Here is a 21,053-nt window from a genome sequence, read left to right as displayed (position 1 = left end):
GTGTGACACCAAGCAGCTATCTCCACACTGCCTCTGTCCAGGAGACTTTGTTGAATGTATTGCTAGCTGACCCAAATGATCACAGTCTGAGCTTCCCCTCCCCCACTCATACAGTTTCTTTCACTTGTAAATAAGACATGAGATTACCCTGAAAAGTACTCTAGGAAGAAAGTATACACATTTGCTGTAACCAGGAATATCTAAATTTACTTTAATCCGTAACAATTCATGTTAGGGGAAATTTTCTTTCTGATTGTTCATTTCACCCTGGTAACGCTTAGGACCATGTAGGGACAAGCCCAATTACCTCCATTAGACACCTGAGGACAACACAGCCCCATAGTGATTCGTTTGAAGGACTCCAGAAAATTGGTGACAAAGCTGATGTCTGGTTTCCTGCCTTTCCTTCTGGGGTTCTTTCTACCAACCTTCCTTAATTTATTTATTCAGTGTAGCAACTAAAATGAAAAAGTTCCTAGCACATGCCATGGAAGAAACAGGTTTTTAGTCTTCTCTCCCACAGCCCACCCACACAAACCATCTGTCCAGCCACCCCAAAACAGCGTCGCGCTTTCTGCCTCGGCACCTTTGCTCCTGCCGTGTCACTTGCTTGAACGGCTCTCCTCCAATTCTGTGTTCAGTGAAACTTAATGATCCTTTCAGTCCAAGCTCAGCTGTCCTCTGTTCTATATTGTCCTTCTGATTATTACAGCAGGAAATAATTGCTCTTGCTGGCGATGCCGTTAATTTAAAAAAAGCAACTTTGAGGCTGTCATATACTGCTTTGGATTATAATTTTTTGCAAGTGAATTTTATCTCCCCAAGTAAACTGTGGGCCCAGAGGTGGCAGAAACTATGTTCCCCACAGTGTCTTGCGTATAATAGCTCAGTATTTACTGAATGAGTAAGTGAGACATGGGGACATTAAATGGTTTCTTCAAGGTTTCACAGTATTGGGACTTGAATTCAGAACTCCAGAATCTGGTCCTCATGTTCTTTCTACCATGTCATGCTGAAAGCAACATGGTTTCCACCGTGATGAGCTTTTCTGCAGGTCAAAAATGGTTGAAAACCAGCTATTCATACAACTCAATCTAACACAAAGCATACTGTGCTGCTCAGAAAGAACAGAATAGTTTAAGTGGTTGGGCTTGAAAAACTGAACTTCCTGTGCTATTTCTAGCATGAAATGAGTAGCTCTCTCCCAAAGATGCCCCCTCCTTTCATAAACTTGAACTGATTCTCACCTTGAGTCAATGTGAGAATGAAGTATGGTGGTCATTAAGGTGCCTCCATGGACCACACGAAGCAGAGGGTGAGAGGGTGACCCAGCATTGTCATCTTTCTGTCATCTGCGTGCTTCTCCATCAGCATTGACTAAGCACCCTCTGTTTGCCCATGCTGCGCTGGATGACGTGGGTACAGAAATAACACAAAATCTCTATCCTCATGGGATGCCAATCTAGTAACCATCTATGACTACTGTAAATAATTTAAGCAAAATCTTAAATTTACTAGACAATGTTTCTCACTCTTATTTTATCTGAAGAGTTGAATTAAGAGTAGAACTCTGGGCATCATTCTGTAAATGACATGTAAACTCAATCTGAATGCCAAAATGTAATAAAATAGAAACAATTATGCTTACTCAGAACATCTCAGGAAGCTGCTTGGGGTGGGAGATTTCCAAGACACTGCTGAGGCTCCCTAGGGGGCTGCTCAAGGAACAACAGAAGTTCACTCACCTGCCATCAAAGAGGATTGGGGTGGAGTTAACAGCGAAGCTCTTCTTCTGTGGAGCACAGGGTACAGGTTTGGGTCAGAACTAAATTATTCAAGCCAATAGAAAAGAGACTGATCCTATCCTCTTTCACCTGTGGTTGTCAGGCTGTCTTTCAGTAAATATGAAACACATATTTAAAGAAGCTGGGTTTGAAGCAATACCAGATTGGCCCATTAAGGCAGCTGTCTGCCTCAGTCTAGTCTTGTTTATCTGTGTCATTTTACTTATCTGGGGGGAATGAATGGACCACTCCTTGGGTAGTAGCAGAAACCACAATGGAACCCAGTCTTTCATCCTATGCATTAACATCCCATTGTTAATAGCAATTCATACCACTTGTTTATTTATTAGTGACAATTATCTGCATTGCTCAAATGACTTCCACATCCAAATTAAATATTAGGATATTAGATAAACAACATCAGTTTTCTGAAGGCCATACATCTTTGAAGTACAAAAGAGATTCAACAAATCAAGCAAAGACCAACAGCCTACTTCCTACCAGGCACTGTGCTAGGTACTGGATGTCCCTGTTGGTAAGGCCTTGTATCATTCATTCAGAAGACTACTCTGATAGACAAGCCAAGAGATGTTTTTGTGAAAAGATAAAACTGATCTTCAGGGGTTGCCTGGGTGGCTCAGTTGGTTAAGCAGCTGCCTTCGGCTCAGGTCATGATCCCAGGGCCCTGGGATCGAGCCCCTCATCGGGCTCCCTGCTCAGCGGAGAGTCTGCTTCTCCCTCTCCCTCTGCCTGCCTCTCTGCCTACTTGTTCTCTCTCTCTCTCTCTGTCAAATAAATAAATAAAATCTTTAAAAAAAACCCTGATCTTCAGGACATCATCTTTATAAAATTATAGACATATATTAAATAGCTCTAGCTCCCTTTAAAGAACTCACAATGAGTTCTTTCTCCATGCAGTTACCTAAATTCCTATTGCATTTATTTTGTTCATGTCTGTATCACTTATTGGTATGACCAATTTATAACTCAAAGAGTAAAGTACAATTTCCTCTTACATGTTCTAAAATTACATCTTTCAAAGTTCAAGGGCTCCTTCTCCCCCTTTAGTTTTAGTGTTGGATAATCTGATGAGTCATTCCTGATTACACAGTATATGAACTTCATATTTTCATAAAATTTAATCATGTTCCCGTTCAGTCTTCTTTTCAAAGCGCTTTACCCCAGCAGTAGGTCGCTAGTCCTCAAGTCATTTCTGAGGCCCTTCTGGAACTTTCCTGGTTCTTCATGTTTCTATTGATGTGTATGGTTTCCAAGAGTGGGCAATAAGCGGGTGAGGTGTAGGCTACTGTGATTCTATATATATCCAGGTTGATGCCTACATAATTAATAATAAACAAGCCAGTATCTCATACAACCATTTGTCATCAATCCATGTTTCCTATCCAGACATTGCCTCGCTGTCTGAACTTCCTTACTGCAAAAACAAATAAACAAAACAGCCCTACTGTAGCAAACACCTGTATAGAACATTCCTTTAAAACTCATTGTCTTGCTGCTGCATTCTCTTCTCTGATTTTGGTTTTCTATCTACACTTAAGCACTCATCTATGTGCTCAAAGCAAACAAACAAGACAAAACAAAAACCAATATATCCCTCCTGTCCTCCTGCAAAATACCAAACAACAAACCCTCTCCTTATTCCCCATGCATTTCCATATTTTCTTTAACATATTTCTACTCCCTCACTAAACTCCATTTTCCCTTCTGTGCTGTAGTGGTTCTTTCTCATCTTTTTTTCACAGCATACATGTTAAAAACACAACAAAAAGAAAAGTCTTCTCATTCTCTGGCTAATGTGTAGCCAGTACAGTGAGGAGAAAATGGGTCTCACAAGCCAAATAAATTTTAGCAATTAACAGTGTCTTCTGTGCATGGAACTTAAAAATATAGCTTTGGACATTTCATACTTCAAAAATGTCAATTGTGAAAGTTGCATTTAGGTAAATAACTGCTTTAAAACTAGACTCTACAACATTGGATATGATTTAGCTTGGCGCCGTGCATGTAGGAAATGGATGATAAATAATTGATGAGGCTTTACTCTAATAACTACATGAGAAATATTGCACTATCTTGCAGGTTATACTTCTTAATGCAGATGTCTGGTGGAAGTTTAGTTAACTCTGTGAATGTTTTTGATGGATGAATGGAAATCATGTGGTGGACTGATGAGAAATGGATAGAGTATATAGGTTTCAAGTTTTTAGGAGGTAATATTCCCTTTGGGACCACCTAGATAGCCTGTGGTCTAGAATTCTGTAGAATGAATATGAATATGACAGCAGCATACTTAAAAAAATTAATTAGTTCTAGAAACTGATGCTTTTAAGTGTTTCTTCAGTGGATCTTCAAAAAAGGCAGCATTGTACCCATGCACTCAGGAAAAGCTTTAATAAAAAAGCAGATGAAAATCTGTAGCACAGGGGCTCCACTGTTCCTTCAATCTTTCACTCAACTGTTGTCAACTCTAAATACTTTTGGTCCAGTTTAGAGAACCATCACTGGCCTTGAGACTCCCCAGAGAAAGCCTCTACTGGGTTTTCATCTTGAGTTTTCTAAAGACACGTTCAGTGCCAGTTGGGCTGCATGAAGATGTAGGCGGGATCTTTGCGCTTACATGATCAGGCCACTAAGCAGGTGGTCTCATATTTCACTGAATTGGGAGTGAACACAAAATTCACAGGGACAAATGTTGATTCAAGCACAAGGATGAGGATTGCCAAGTCTCATATCCTAAAATATGGAATTAGTCAATGGCTAGGAACTCATCCACACATCAGTCTGGAAAGATAAGTCAAATACAGAATGTTTTCTTTTTCTACCTTAAATATCTGCACTAGCTGACTAGACAGTACCATGCCAGTTGCTAATTTTAGAGGGTTTGGACTTATTTCTACAGTATAGACATAAACTAAGTATGAGGTCCAAAAAAGCTAGTTTTTTTAAAACATAACTAAAAGTCCCTGTCAGAAGCTGCCTGTTGTTAATGAGAAGACTGTTGGAATAGAAGAATATAATAAAAACCAACTGTCCTTCCCAGCTGACTTAATTTTTGAAGAGACTGAAAAAACACGGACATGTGACCTGTGGCTTGAGAGAAGCCCAAATGAATTCCTCCAACACATTTACATTCAAGCTTGACCCTGCAAAGATCTTCATTTTCTGCTCCAAGGATGCTATGGCATATGCACCGTCTTCCCGACTGGGCCTCTGAAAGGCAGCAGGCCCTGCAGGGGCACTGATCATCTCAGAGCAGTCCATACAGTTCTGTAAATCTTGTACAGAATTTCAGATCCCACCAGCTCTTATTTACAAAGCTCTTTGACACCTATTCACAGATCTATGGTTCAGAATGAAAATGCTTAGGATATACAGCCTCCCAGAATGTTCACTGTTTTCCTTTTGTTGTTTAGAAATAGGAAACTTATTAATTTTTAAAAATATTTATTTATTTATTTATTTGAGAGAGAGAGAATGAGAGAGCACAAGCAGGGGGAGGGAGGGAAGGAGAGGGAGAAGCAGGCTCCCCACTGAGCAGGGAGCCCGACATGGGGCTCGATCCCAGGATCCTGGGATCATGATCTGAGCAAAAGGAAGATGCTCAACTGACTGAGCCACCCAGGAGCCCCGGAAGCTTATTAATTTAAAGCAAATGTCCACAGAACATGCATCATCCTTCAAATAGTTTGGTAATACCTACCAAATTTTAAAGTGGGGAGAGAATTGGGGGAAGATGAAAGAGGTAGCAGCATAGCTTTGAATCTCCCCAGGTCCCTTCACAAACAGAATAACTAGACAGCAAAACCAAAACCCCTTGAAAATATTTATAGGAAAGCTAGGTGACAAAGTATCCCCATAAACTTCAAAACATAAGCAGACGGGGATAGCCACAAGACCTACAAATTATCAGCACCTATGTAAGAAGAAGCAAAGGGAAGGCACAGTGTATCAAGAAGCTCTGAGAGCAGGGAAGCTCAAGAATAGCCAACAGGTATTCCCTGGAAAGTACAGTGGGTTAACATGATAAAAACAGCTAAATCTAGAATTTTGTGGTTCATAATGGTTGATTGCATGGAGCCCGCAGTAAGAAGGACTGAAGGGGTTGAAGTTGTGTCAACCCTATGAGCTCTTTAGACTGACCAGCCAGGGCATTTTTCCAAGAGGGCCCGCACTGAGGAGGAAATTGGGGGAGTAGAACCAAAATTGAGTTGTACTAGGACAAGAGAGACAAAGGAAGAGAAATTTCAGATAAAAATGGGGAGAAGAACACAGCCAGCCACCTTGTTTTTGAACACTTCACAAAAACAACAGGGACGTCCATGAAGTCAGTTTTCCTAACTTCTCAGTCATGCCTTTAACAAAACCATGCCTCTTTCTAAAAGTTCAGGAAATCTGATTTTACATAGAAATGAATAACATAAAAGGATGAACTTCAAATTTCATACAAACATTGTTAGAAAAAAGAAATGAAGGGGCAGAATGATATTCCTACAGACAATGAAATCACTTCAGAAAGGCAAGTCTTTAAACAGGATCAGAACAGTAACCTACTATTTCAAAATGAAGTGAAAGAGATTAGGAAAGTTATACATGAAAGGATAACAAATCAAAATTAGGAAAAAATCAGAAAGGAGAATACAGAACTCAGAAGAGAATTAGAAATAAAAGAAAAATTTATTTCAGAAGTAAAAATGAGATCAATTCCTCAATCCCATTTACAATTGCACCAAAAGCCATAAGATACCTAGGAATAAACTTAACCGAAGAGGTAAAAGATCTATACTCTGAAAATTATAAAACACTGATGAAAGAAATTGAAGAGGACACAAAGAAATGGAAAAACATTCCATGCTCATGGATTGGAAGAAAAATATTGTTAAAATGTCTATACTACCCAAAGCAATCCACACATTTAATTCAACCCCTATCAAATAGCACCAGCATTTTTCACAGAACTAAAACAAACAATCCTAAAATTTGTGTGGAACCACAAAAGACCCCAAATAGCCAAAAGCAGTCTTGAAAAAGAAAAGCAAAGCTGGTAGTATCACAATTCTGGACTTCAAGTATTATTACAAAGCCGTAGTCATCAAGAGAGGATGGTACTGGCACAAAAACAGACAAATAGATGAATAGAACAGAAAAGAAAATCCAGAAATGGATCCACAACTATATGGTCAACTAATCTTTGACAAAGCAGGAAAGAATATCCAATGAAAAAAAGACAGTCTCTTTAACAAATGGTGTTGGGAAAAATGGACAGCAACATGCAGAAGAATGAAACTGGATGACTTTCTTACACCATACACAAAAATAAATTCAAAATGGATGAAAGACCTAAATGTGAGACGGGAAACCATAAAAATCCTAGAAGAGAGCACAGGCAGTAACTTCTTTGACAGTGGCCAGAACAACTTTTTACTAGACACATCTCCGGAGGCAAGGGAAACAAAAGCAAAAATGAACTATTGGGACTTAATCAAGATAAAAAGCACAGTGAAGGACACAGTCAACAAAATGAAAAGGCAACCTACGAAATGGGAGAAGATATTTGCAAATGACATATCTGATAAAGGGGTAGTATCCAGAATCTATAAAGAACTTACCAAACTCAACACCCCAAAAAACAAATAATCCAGTTAAGAAATGGGCAGAAGACATGAATAGATATTTTTCCAAAGAAGACATATAGATGGCTAACATACATGAAAAGATGTTCAACATCACTCATCATCAGGGAAATACAAATCAAAACTACAATGAGATACCACCTCACACCTGTCAGAATGGCTAAAATTAACAACACAAGAAACAAGAGATGTTGGTAAGGATGCAGAGAAAGGGAACTCTCTTACACTGTTGGTGGGAATGCAAACTGGTGCAGCCACTGTGGAAAACAGTATGGAGGCTCCTCAAAAAGTTAAAAATAGAACTACCTTACAACACAGCAATTGCACTACTAGGTATTTATCCAAAGGATACGATAGTGACTGGAAGGGGCACATGTACCCCAATGTTTATAGCAGCATTATCAACAATGACCAAATATGGAAAGAACCCAAATGTCCATCGACTGATGAATAGATAAAGAACTGGTGTATATATATACAATGGAATATTACTCAGCCATCAAAAAGAATGAAATCTTGCCATTTGCAATGACATGGATGGAGCTAGAATATATAATGCTTAGCAAAATAAGTCAGTCAGAAAAAGGCAAATACCACATGATGTCATTTATATGTGGAATTTAAGAAACAAAACAGATGAACATAGGGGAAAGGGGAAAAAAAGAGGGAGGCAAACCATAAGAGACTCTTAACTACAAAGAACAAACTGAGGGTTGCTAGAGGGGAGGTGGGTGGGGGATGGGCTAGATGGGTGGTGGGCATTAAGGAGGGCACTTATGATGAGCCTGGGTATTATATGTAAGGGATGAATCACTAAATTCTACTCTGGAAACTAATATTACACTATATGCTAACTAAAATTTAAATAAAAACTTGAAATTAAAAAAAAGAAGTAAAAATGAAATTACAAGAAACACAATAGCCAATAAATATAACAAATAATACCTTAAAATGAATATAAGGTAAAAATGAGGGGAAAAATCTCTAAAATCTATATGAAATGAAGAAAAAAAGAAAAAGGTTCAAGAGAAAGTGACCAATATTGACAGTAGACAAAAAAGACCCAACATACAATAATGGGAGTCCCTGGAGAAGAGACCCAAAGAACAAATATTTCTTTTGAAATATTCAAGAAACTTTCTTGAAATTAAAAAAGAAAAAAATATATAGAACTACACATAAAAAAAGTATACCATGTACCTGAGCATATTAATTCAGAATGATGAACCAAGACATATTCTAACAGTTACTGAATTTTAAAGAGAAAAAGCTCTTTGGGCATATAGCTTTTCAAAGACAATGACTTACAAAGGAAAGAAAATTAGGTTAACATCAGCTGGTTCGGCAATACTTATGTCCAAAGAAATGGAGTAATGTATTTTAAGATTCATAATTAAATGTGAAACGATGATTTTATATCTAGAAAAACTGACTTTCAGGTACAAAGGACACAAAGTGTTATGGCCATGTAAGAACTCAGGAGATATTGTTCCTGTGAACACTTCCTGTGTATCTACTAGTAAACAAGCCCCAGACTGACTGGAGACATAGCAGTTCCAAGAGTAGTGGTAAGTGTTAAATACATAGCTACTTGAAGATCAAGATTAAGTGAGGGGTAAATGGGAGTGAGTATTGTATGCAATGGCTATATACTCTGACCATGTAGATATACAATAGAGGCAAAAGCAAAGAGCAAATGAAAAAATGTAATTTGGGGGCTCCCGACTGGCTCAGTCCATGGAGCATGCAGCTCTTGATCTTAGGGTCCTGAGTTCAAGCTCCACATTGTGAGTAGAGTTTACTTAAAATAAATAAATAAAAAGAAGACTGACTTTTTTTTTTAATGTAACTTCTGGTGATCATATTGGTGGTGGTAGGACTAGTACTATTGTTCTAAGCCTCTTATGTTTGTAAAAACCTATGGTACTAAATTCAAATTGGAAGTACCTAAATAAGCTCATGAAGTATTTTATCTTTAAAAACATACAGCTGTTGGGGCACGTAGGTGGCTTAGTAGGTTGAGTGTCTGACAATTTCCGCTCGGGTCATGATCTCAGGGTTGTGGGATCAAGCCCCTCGTTGGGCTCTGCACTCACCGGGAACTCTGCTGGAGATTCTCTCTCCCTCTGCCCTTCTCCCCACTCTGAAATAAATAAATAAATCTTAAACAAAAACCCATACAGCTATTTCCTAGCTCTGTCCACTGAAAAATCTTAGAAACTGGGACCAATACAGTAATGACGAATACAATTTGTGCCTAGACTGTGGTTTTGAAATACCATTTCATGCTTTAAAAAACAAAAACAAAAAACTAGGGCTTGTTGGAGAAATGGCAGATTCCAAGTCTGGAGCAATAGCCATACAGAATGAGGCTAGAGTATCTTGTCATATCAGACAGCGAGGAAGCTATCAAAGACCACTAGGGCCATGTTAAAAGGATTCAAGTACAGATGGAAGAGGCTCTCACTGGCCAAAGATGGAACAAATTGAGCTGCAGTAAAGATAATGATTGCAATGACTTGAAACCCATAAGACAAACTGAATACATGTATGAACACATGAATTCATGATAACTAAAATAAAAAGTCACCTTTGTAGGATAATGGTAGAGAACATTCATTATCTTGGAAACTGGTAAGTAAAGGGAAAGAGCTAAGCATTTACTTTGCTTTTCCTATCTGAATTATACCACTGGGTTCAAGCAAATAATAGAAGAGAGGAAATGTCTTCCATAAATATTCTAAGTAATAAGTGAAAAAGAAATAACATAATTAGAATATTCTGCAGCCCACAATAAATGAATGGATCTAAGCACTGAACATCAGTAATTGCTAAAGTCACAGAGAGACAACTAGCCATTATGTAGCTCCTGATGTGCCACTCATTATCTTGCCAAAGGAATCAAACCTGAGTCTCATCAAGCCTCCAAATCCAGCCATCAGTTTGCAGGAAATTGGAGGACAGGGGAACATGCTGAACTACATCAAGAGTACATAGTTGGCAACATCCAGACTGTAGGAAACTCCACTGATCAAATGCTGAGTTATTCAATAGAGAAATTGTATGGAAAAGAAAAGTTTGGAGGGGAAAACTGTAAATTTAAAGAGGTATAGAAGACATATCAGGATTTTTTTTTAAATAGGCAAAATTAAAGTATCATGTTTATGGATGCCACTTGGGTAGTAAAGCCATAAAAAAAATAGAAGAAAGTGATTTCTACAGAAGTCAGTACCACAATTAGTTTCAGAGAGGGAGGCAGTTGTGATCACAGACCATTTGGAGGGCTCCTGATGTGGGTGACAGTCTGTTTCTTGATCTGGGTGATAGTTAAAAGGGTACTTGTCTTATAACAATCCATTAAGCTCTGTAACTGGTTTGGTTTCCTGTATTTGTGATTTATTTCATAATAAAAAGAGGCTTTAAAGATTTTAAGTGCACGTATCTTTTGGCCTAGCAATTCCACTGCTAGGAATTTGTCTTTAAGATAAACTCACCGAAATATGCAAAGATGTATGTATAGATGTGTCCATTGTAGTACTGTTTCTAGTAGGTAAAACATTTGGGGTGGTGGTGGAAATGAATATCTATTAGGTAGGGACTCATTGAATAAATTATGGCACATCCCTACAGTGGAATATTATGCAGCCAAGAAAAAAATTAAGATAGGTCTATATAGGTTCCCAGACATATCACTAAGTGAAAAAAAAAAGGCAAGGTGTAGAACAATATTATGATGATCCCATATTTATATGCACACACACACACACACACACACACTGTATTTGTGTTGAAAATACTTGTAATAATATTTAAGAAATAGTTAAACTCCTTACTTTTGAGGTTGAGTGGGATGAGGGATGGAATCAAAGGGTGAGAATTTGTCATTTTATATGCTTTTATATGTTTTTAAAGTATATGCATATTTTAGTTTCATGATTTTTTTTTAAACCTAGTTTAAGTTTTTTTAAACACTGGTCCTTTATTGTCATCTCAAACAATGAGTGATAGGCCACAAGTAAGACCTGTTAACAAGAAAAGGCCACATTCTCCCTTTATGAGAAAATGGAGTGGGCCTTTCTTTCAGTTGACTCTCTGAATTGTGAACAAAGATGGTCACTGACTGGGGCTGCTTTTGGAAATCCCAAGTGATAAAAATCTCTTCTTTCTACTCTTGGGTACAAATGCAAGTATTTCTGATGCTCAGTTTCTAAACAAGTGAAGTCAAGTGCCTGACATATAACAGATCCATGGTAAATATAGTTGAAGCCATTCATTCAACAATTATTTGTTGAAAACTATATGTTAAGCCCCTATGATACGCACTGGGGATACAATAGAGAACAAGACAGATAAAACCCCTGCCCTCATAGAGTTTACATCCCAATGAAACATGTAAATGAATATTTCCTTCATTTATTCAAATAGTTTGCCTATTGGCTAAGTTGATCTGGGCTATTTATTGCCATATAAATGATGTAAACAAATAAAGCCATTTGCTGAGAAATAAAAGAGACCACGGACACACAGATTTCTGGAGTACTTTTCTCCAAAGAATGTATTTTTGGTCTTGAAGATGACAGCCTCTTATTTCTATGCTATAAAATTAAGGGAAGAATAAACTAAGTTAAAGTGGTTGACAGCTCTTAAGATGGCTCCCAATGATACTGCTTCCTGGCATTCCCCTCCCCTTGAGTGTGACCTGGTCTTAGTGACTTGATTCTAATAAATAAAATACTGCAAAAGTCAGTTCCGAGACTAGATTACAAAAGACTGACTACCATCTTTCTTGCATATTCTCTTGGCATTCTCTCCCATACTGGCTCTGAAGGAAGTCAGTTGCAATGCCTTGGGAGCTATAGAGAGGATCACACAGCACACACACAGCACCAAACTGAGAATCTCCGTCCAACACACAATGAGGAACTGAGGTCCTTGATCCAATGGCGCTGAGTAAGCTGGGAGATGGATCCTCTAGCAGAGACCTTGATTGGAGTCTTGTAAAAGACAGAGGCCCTTAGCAGGAGAACCCAGCTAAGCTGCACCTGGATTCCTGACAGAAAGAAACTTCGAGATAACAATGTTGTCATTCTGAGCTCTAAGTTTTGAGATATTTGTTACACAGCAATAAGTAACTAATACAGTTGACTAAACCTCATCTTCCTTTGGAAGTAGACCACATAAGGTCAAGACATTTGCCTTTGAGAACATTATCTATCACACAGGGTGCAGTCAAATGCTCTACCACTGAACTATACCCCCATGTCACACAGGGTGGACAGAATAAAGCCATGATGGTTTTTAGTGAAAGCACTCCTCTGTCCTGCTTTGCTTTGTTTCAACTCCTCTCCAGTGAGCTGACCTTGTCTCTGAAGGCTCTTAGTTCACTAAGGCCTTTTTTTACACATTGATTTTGTCACCTTTTCTGGAAATGAATTTTTTCAATCTCATATTTTATTTGAAAACTGTAATTTGCAAGTACTTTAGTTAAGAATCATCCCAGACTTCGATTTATTCCCTTATACACTTATTATTTTCTGCACTCCTCTGCTTTTCTCCACTGTCTGCATTCCTTTACCTTTCTTTAGAGCTTTTGTTAATTCTTTCAGCTTTTGGTTGAAGCATAAGAATCTACTTGAGTAAGACCTCATTTTGCTCCCATATTTCAACATCCTTTTCTTTTCTTTTTTGACTGGAACTACATTTCTTATATTATAGTCTTTGTTCCAAAAGCTTGTGCATGACTTCCTTTTATTTGTCATTTAATTAAGATGGAAGGAAAAATTCCACTTTAAGAGATAGACCATATGACTACTTTTAGTAGTTTCTATTGAGAAGAATGTTTGCCTTATTGTTTCTAGAACTTTCAAAATACTTAGTTCTTTGAATAGCATAGGTAATCCAGATTTAGGAGGCTTCCTCCCCCAGCCCCCAGAATGGCGATTTTTGGCTATATGGAAGGATTTATAAAGATAAGAGGGAAGGGAACATTTGGGATACCATTTTACTTTGTTTGTCAAGTTCTGAGAAAGACTATTTGGAGTGAAGTATGAAATGACTCAAAGATTATTTTGACTGAATCAAGAATATAGACTCTCTAAATTACAAATCATTATCATCATCATCATCACCACCACAAAACAGAAAATACATTACTTTTCCTCCTAAAATATTTAAAGAGAAAAGCAGCCATAGCAGAAAAATGGCCTTAGAAGAACATGGCAATTTACATCTGCTACCAAGAAAAACACACATGAAATTATGTCCAGTAAGTGCTTTCAGAGATCCCAAAAGCTGGCCCCCTTTCCTGAAAGGTTTTGCCTTGCACTGACATTCTGCCCCTTTCTAAATATGGCACAGCCCTGAAGCAATAAACGTACTCTTCACCCAACAACGGCAGTAACAACAAAGACAATTGCATAAAAGATCTTTAAAATTTTTATTTGTTTTGTTTTGTTTGTTTTATTAACAACTTCAAGAAGGCACATGGCCCCCAGAGAAGCTGACCAAAGACTTGGTCCTCTAGCTATGTGGTGTTACTTGAAGTTGCTTCTCAGGGCAACACAGACAACTTAAATATGTATACTTAGGGATGAAAGACACTCCTTTCTGACTTTAAAGAAAATATACAGGGATTTGGGAGAAGGCACATGAGGCTTTTCAAGGTGCCACCAGCCTTTCTCAGTCAAACATCCCAAATGAGAAAACATGGAGGCCAGCAAGGGCAGGTGCAGGAAAGGCAATGATAAGGAGGGCTGGCAAAAGTAAACCCTCAGTGAATTCAGCCCCAAGAAAGTGGATTTCCTACAGTGTAAGGAAAGACTTGTTTAGGCTTAGTTTAATAAATGATAAAGAGACACAAACTAGTGGCCATCTTACCATTGATGATTTCTTAAGAGTCTTTAGAGTATGTAATTCAATTTAAACTTGGAGGCCCTGTGCTGTAGGGCGGACAGGAAATCCACCTTGGGTAGGTGTGAAGTATCTTTTCCACACTCGCTGAGGGATCTGGCGGGGACCAGGCATCTTAAGAAGCACTAGGATCACTGGAGGCCCTTGCCATCATTACTCCACATGAGTAAGTCCCAAACGGCATTTCTAGAAAAGAGGGGCTCTTCAGCAAAGATGCAGCCTTCCCGAGCCATACATAGCGAGGGTACTGCAGGATGACATCCTTGCTGCTTCTGGGAGAACAGATCTCTTTAGTCTGGAAAATACAAGTTACCTCAAACTCTCCTCTCCTCATGGGTTTATTTGGAACTAAAGCTTGGAAGTCCAATCCCCAAGTCTTTCCTGAGGTAAAGACATGTAAGCCAGACAAAATGGGAAAGGGAAAGGGAAAGGGAAAAATACAGAGAGAGAACATAAGTCGACATTTCTCAAAAGTGTCTCTCACCAAATTCCTTTCATCTTAGTGTCTATTTTGGAGTTGAGGAAACTGGGACAGGGGCACAATGACTGAGGGCATACAATCAGTTACTGACAGAGCTGGCCTTCTGCTATATCCTGTGTCTCTTTGTTTTTCTAATTTCCAACCTCTGTTCTATTCGAAATTGCTCTTGTTAGTTGGCACTTGTGTTTCTGCACCTAGAGTTTTAGACATATTTGGAAACTTCTTTTAAATATGTTGATCCACTCAGGGCTAAATTATCTGTGACAGCAAGAATAACTCCACCTTGGGGCATATCCAGCAGGATGAAGGATTCAGGGATAAATCATGTAGTGTTCCATTCTTCCTGGCTCTCGATGTTTTCACACAGGAGAAATCAGCTTCCCGGGAGCACAAAGGCCTCAAAAGGCCATCCTAACGGTGTCTGTGGAGGGAGGAAGTCAAAGTCCACAGACATCTAGGGTGACCTTGGGGAACCTGATTCCTCTCATGGCGATGATGTATGTGGAGCGGGTGATTTGGGAGGGACAGGTTAATGAGTTATTTGCATGTAGTTAAGTCTTGGGTCCTTAGCATCAGCAGGCAAGGCCATGTCCTCCCACCTCCCCTGAGAGTCACTGTTCACCTGCATCTAGGCAAGGAGGGGAAGAGAGAGCTGTATTGCATCTAATTTTGAGAGTAATCATGACTGTATCAGTGCACAAATGACATGTTCCAATGGGCGGTGCAGGAGTGTGCAGGATTGTTCAGCTATCTCGTATGATACAAGCATGGTCTAATACTTCCTCATATTCTTTCTTCTAATAATGAATTGCAGAGAACGAAATGTACTGTTGTGCTTTATAATTCAGATAGACAATACAGGTATTGGCTAACATGGTTTGACATGATCGGCTGCCTTTTTTTTTTTTTTTAAGTCAATCTGGCAGAAAAGCACTAGATGTATTGTGGGAGTTGTACTGGCCCTTCCAACAGTCCATTAATCAGCAGCAAGATAGCCAAGGGACCACGTTACTTCGCTGTAGCACAAAAAGGTTGTGGTTGTGAGTGGGCTGAGCGGGAACAAAGTTGTATCATTCCAGTTCTGATTGATTAATGCTGAAGTCACTGCTAAATAATGATTACCAGCCCCAGTCTCCACAAATCATTCACTGGGTGAAGGAGGACTCAGTTAAACAAACTTGGGCCAGTCAACACAGATTTTTCTTGTGGTGGGGGTGGGGTGTCGAGGGTGGAGTGGGGCAGAAGTGTGGAGACGGGAAGGGGGAAGAAAACTGGATCTCTTTGAATAAGCAAAAAGAACTGCAGCTGGGGTTCTCATGGTCCCTTGGGCACTTCCCTTCCTCGTACTGTGGCCTTCTCCCAGCCTCTACACTGCAGTTCTCCACTGTCAGATTAACTCTGAATGCTACCATCATGAGTCTGGTCCTCTAGCACACTTGGGCCCCTCCTTCCAGATTCCCACAACCAGCCAGATGGAGTTACTACCAACTCCAATGACTTAACCCTCCCCTATCTAAGGCTTTCCTGCCCAAATTCCCCAACTCCCCCTAATTCCTCCCCATTACTTGTTTCTGGCAAAGTACATTCCATAGTGTTCCTCTTGTCCTTTTCTCCCTGTATCTCTTTTTCATGGCTTGCATGCCCAAGTATGCTCATGCATGGAAAGATAACATTCTTCTACTTAGGTTAGATGACCTTTTCAAAAATGTTTGGTGTATTTCCACTAATCCTGGACATAGAGTACATAGGAGATTAGAGTCACAAGAATGTTTTGGATAATATGAAGTTTAAATCTTGCTTTTCTGTGTGTAGTTCTTTGAGACATATCCAGGAAACTAATGGGGAGAAAAATTTTAAGTTTTGCGTGAGCTCTGGTTGCTTTGGTGTCAGCAACCTCTAACGCTGCATCTTGCCATCCACTTGGTAGAAGGTGCTTCCTGAAGATGCACTTTTGTGAAGTCAGAACCAGCGTAGACTGAGCCAAATCCTGATTAAAATTTTTGCTGGCTGCTCCTTATGCCAGCAGAATCCTGTGTCTCCACTTGTTGGAAATATATCTGCCTGTCAATGTAAGAGAATGCCAGTGCCTTTTCGATATTACAAACTCACAGTGTTCCTCTTCAAGAATGCCAGCATTCATAATTTTTAAGCCTCAAACTTTCAAGAAATGGAAGCAATTGAATTTCTCTGCATTTTAAAGTAGAAATGGTAATATTACATAGCTAGAAATTTCTATAAAGTATGGATTGGCAATAACATTATTTATGCTTTCAAAAATGGGTTCCTACTAAATTTATGCCTGTATCTCAGTCACAAGCTATGTTTCCAATACATTCTTTAACTTCAACCTACTTTTTTTCTTATCCCAGAAACTCTGAATGATTGCTCTGCTGCAGAAATTCACAGAAGTTTGAACTGAAATGAAATGTTTCAAAACTCAGGTAGACTTAAATGACAATGTATTGCTGTGAAGAAAACACTCTCAGTTGTAACATCTCTTACAGGAAAAGTTTTTAGACTTTCTAGATATGACAAAGATTTATGAGGTATGATTTCACAAGGAGAAAAAGCATTTTGGTGGGAATTCTTTTTTGTAAGTAAAATAGGAAATCACAAGAGTTAAATAAATAGATGAACTTCTGTGGAAATCATCTGTTAACTTAATTGAACAAATGAACTCCATTAAACTCTAGAAAACCAAACACACATTTGTTAGTTTCTAGTAATTTTTAAAATTTTTCCTACAGAGTTGTTGTGGGATTTATTATTTTGAAAACATGCTATTTTAACAATGGGTTGTCAACAACTTGATCCTAGTAAAATGGTAGAATAAAATGGTAGAAAGGGTGATTAGATACCAGATGGCTTGGGTTTCCCTCTCATGCTGCTACTCACCAGGTTTGTGACAATGGCCATTTCTCTTCAATACTTTGAACCTCCATCTTCTCATCTGTTCAACAAGAATAAGAAATACCTGAACCCCCTATCTCTTAACACTGTTGTGAGGATCAAACAAGGTCCTAGTTGTTAAATCATTTTGAAACTATAAAGTGCTATACAATCTGAGGTATTCCATTCGTTATCACCTCAGAATTCCTCTCAGATTATATTGCCTCAAATGCATTATTTAGGAAAAGTACAAACTTGAATGCCATATGGAGTCCTTGTTGACACTGCAGATGTTGGTTAATTTTAGATTCTAAAAGAACAAAAGAACAGAAGCACTACCAAGCAAATTAGCCTCTCTTTAGCTTTTTCTTCGAAATCTCCTATTATACAAACACCAAACTAAAAATGGCAGGCTAAATATTATAGAAAATTACATCATTTGAGGCATTGAAATTCTGTATATCCAAGCCCTTTTGCAGAACACAAATTTATTCCCTCTAAAGAACATTGCCAATGAATTTAATGTTATAAGATAAATTATGTTTATTTCTTCAAGGACTAAGTAAAAGAATTTTAATCTTTAACTTTAAATAACACAATGCCAGGGAAAATGTAAAAGTCTTAGAAGAGTCACAAAAAGGTATGAAATCCATGTTGGTGGTCATAGTCTCTCTCAAACTAACAGAAAACTAAACTAAGCTCAGCCAGCCTTGTGCTCTGATTTTGAAAACCATATTTACAAGTAGGGATTTCTCTGTAGAACAGGTGTGACAGACGTGCACATGACAACTGCTTTTACAGCTCCATTAGTTTGGGAAGACCTGTCCTGATGGGCCTCATGTGTACCATCTGTAAGACATCTCTTTGCACCTTGTCAAATCCAATGTCCTCCTTACACATGCATAAGCAGGAGGTGTAAAGCAGGAGGTATACTTTGTAAAGTATATGGATGGTATCTGTCATTCTTTTTGTTTGCACACAACCCACTAACAAAAAATATTTTGGAAGAAGCTGAGCATTTTGTGTCTTGAAATTGTACTTACTTATTTAATTTATATTTATTACCTATAAATATATATATATTTATAATGGAAGCAATGGAACAAAAAATGCTTCCTATCAGATCATATCCATTAGATGACCTGAAGCAATTTAAAAATGGTCCTGTGAATATTCTAAGCCTAGATTTTTTTAAAAAATTGAAGCATAGTTGACACACAATGTTACATTAGTTTCAGGGGTGCAACACAGTGATTTAACAAGTCTATACATTACGTTACGCTCCCCACAAGTGTAGCTACCATCTGTCACCATACAATGCTATTACAATACCATTGACAACATTCCCTAAGCTGAGCCTAGATCTTCAATACATTTTTCCAGAAAACTGTTAAGTTTTAGCACCTTAAGATACTGACACAATGTCACACTAATTAGAAATAATTTTCAGAGACCATAAATGCTTCACCTATAAAATATGTGTTCCTCTAAAGGAGGCAAAATTTTCAAAAAATGTTTCAACTTATATTTTAATAATTTGGTCAATACTATGCGATATGATATTTCAAAGTGTGTTCTGATGTGGACTGGAAATATTAAAAGCAAATCCAAGGAGTAGATTTTATAACACTGCTTATTATGGAGGCTGTCTAGGCTGATTATTTTAGTATTAACTATACTATTAATCGCCTCCCTGTCCTGCCCATATGCTACCTCTTTTAGCACAGAAGTCCTAATAAGACAGGTGCAACTTGATTCCATGTTACATAGTTTTCTCAAACTGGAACAAATATTAACCCCCCTTCCAAAATATTTTTCCCTTGTGAAGAACTTTGGATTACTGCAGATGATTACAGACCTGAACCAGAAATGGATTCAAATAACTTTCATTCACTGCTGAAACTGAACTGGGACTGACCCCCAAAATAAATTGGCTTAATTCCCTGTAAGAGCAATATGAATCAGGTTGCCATCTGTTCCCTTCCTTCTTTAACTTCACCAGTGGGCTGGGTTTAAGCAAAGAACTGGAGGAGTCCTTGGAGGAAAGGGAGGAGGACTCTGGCTTGGTATTTAGATGGGTATGCTGCAATGGTAGAGTCACTCCAAGTGCAAGAAGAAAGGAGTCTGGGGATTAGCTAGGGAAATCATGTAATTTGTCAAACCATGGGAACAACATGAGTTGAATTTGCCTAATTTTGTCAGAAGATATTGCATCAACTAAAAGTCCTTTGCATGCCAAAGATGAAAAATGTAATCCAAACTAACTTAATTAAAAAGGTAAATTTATTGGTTCATGTAACTGAAAAATTTAGAGGATCTGGCTCAGGTGAAGTTTGATCTAGGGCTCAAACAGGGTGACCTAGGACTTGATTTCTCTCTCTTCTTTTCTAAATTCAGCATCTTCAATATTGGCTCCATTCTTTTTTTTTTTAATTTTTTTTATTAATTTTATTTTGTTCGTCATCATACATTACACCATTAGTTTTTGATGTAGTGTTCCATGATGCATTGTTTGCATATAACACCCAGTGCTCCATGCAATACGTGCCCTCCTTACTTCTCATCACCAGGCTAACCCATCCCCCCACCCCCACCCCCTCTAAAACCCTCAGTTTGTTTCTCAGAGTCCATAGTCTCTCATGGTTCGTCTCCTTCTCTGATTTCCCCCCTTTCATCTTTCCCTTCCTACTATCTTTTTTTTTTTTTTTTACATATAATGTATTATTTGTTTCAGAGGTACAGGTCTGTGATTCATCAGTCTTACACAATTCACAGTGCTCACCATAGCACATACTCTCCCCAATGTCCGTCACCCGGCTATTGGCTCCATTCTTAGGCAATGTCTTCACGTACCCAATATGGATGCAAGCCACTCCATGGAGTACTTGCCTCTAGGTTCAAATTCAGAACCAACTTTCTAGTAGGTCTAGAATGGATTACTGTGGCCAGAGGAATAGGATATACTAGATGACCTAGACTAAGGTCATATGTTTCACCCCTGAAGGAGGGGGGTGTAGACATCAGTCTTTTCCCCAAGCCCAGGGACTGAGAGTAAGGGAGGACATAGTCCCCAGAACAAAAGGAGAGTGTAGTCAGCAGAATGGATGTTCTCTACAGATACTCAAATCGGATGAACAAATAATTTCAGCAAGTATTATTTTTCACTCAATAAGGAATTCTGCTGATATAAAAAGAACAAAAATATGAATAAGATTTACTATTATTTACAGATGATACAATTGTCTACCTGGAAAGCCCAGTGCCACCCAAAATCCAAAGAGAAGTTTTTAAAAATTGACAATTGTTCTAACTCTCTTAGAATAAATAAAAAAATAAAGG

At 38.4% G+C, this 21,053-nt stretch overlaps 1 long non-coding RNA gene across 1 annotated transcript in view; it reads right to left on the bottom strand.

Moving 5' to 3' along the window:
- LOC118008171 overlaps window positions 1-21,053 on the bottom strand; it is a 49,820-nt gene that overhangs the window by 19,192 nt on the left and 9,575 nt on the right. Inside the window, exons 2-3 of the long non-coding RNA XR_004678602.1 lie at window positions 17,721-17,775; window positions 1,746-1,792 (exon numbers count right to left, since the gene is read on the bottom strand). This is a non-coding gene — a long non-coding RNA (uncharacterized LOC118008171). The remainder of the gene's footprint in view (window positions 1-1,745; window positions 1,793-17,720; window positions 17,776-21,053) is intronic.

Source organism: Mirounga leonina, unplaced genomic scaffold, assembly GCF_011800145.1.
Source record: "Mirounga leonina isolate KUSES-001 unplaced genomic scaffold, KU_Mleo_1.0 Mir_125, whole genome shotgun sequence".
Lineage (NCBI taxonomy): Eukaryota > Metazoa > Chordata > Mammalia > Carnivora > Phocidae > Mirounga > Mirounga leonina.
Note: the sequence above shows the minus strand (reverse complement) of the source record. Positions and strands in the feature narration are given on the sequence as shown.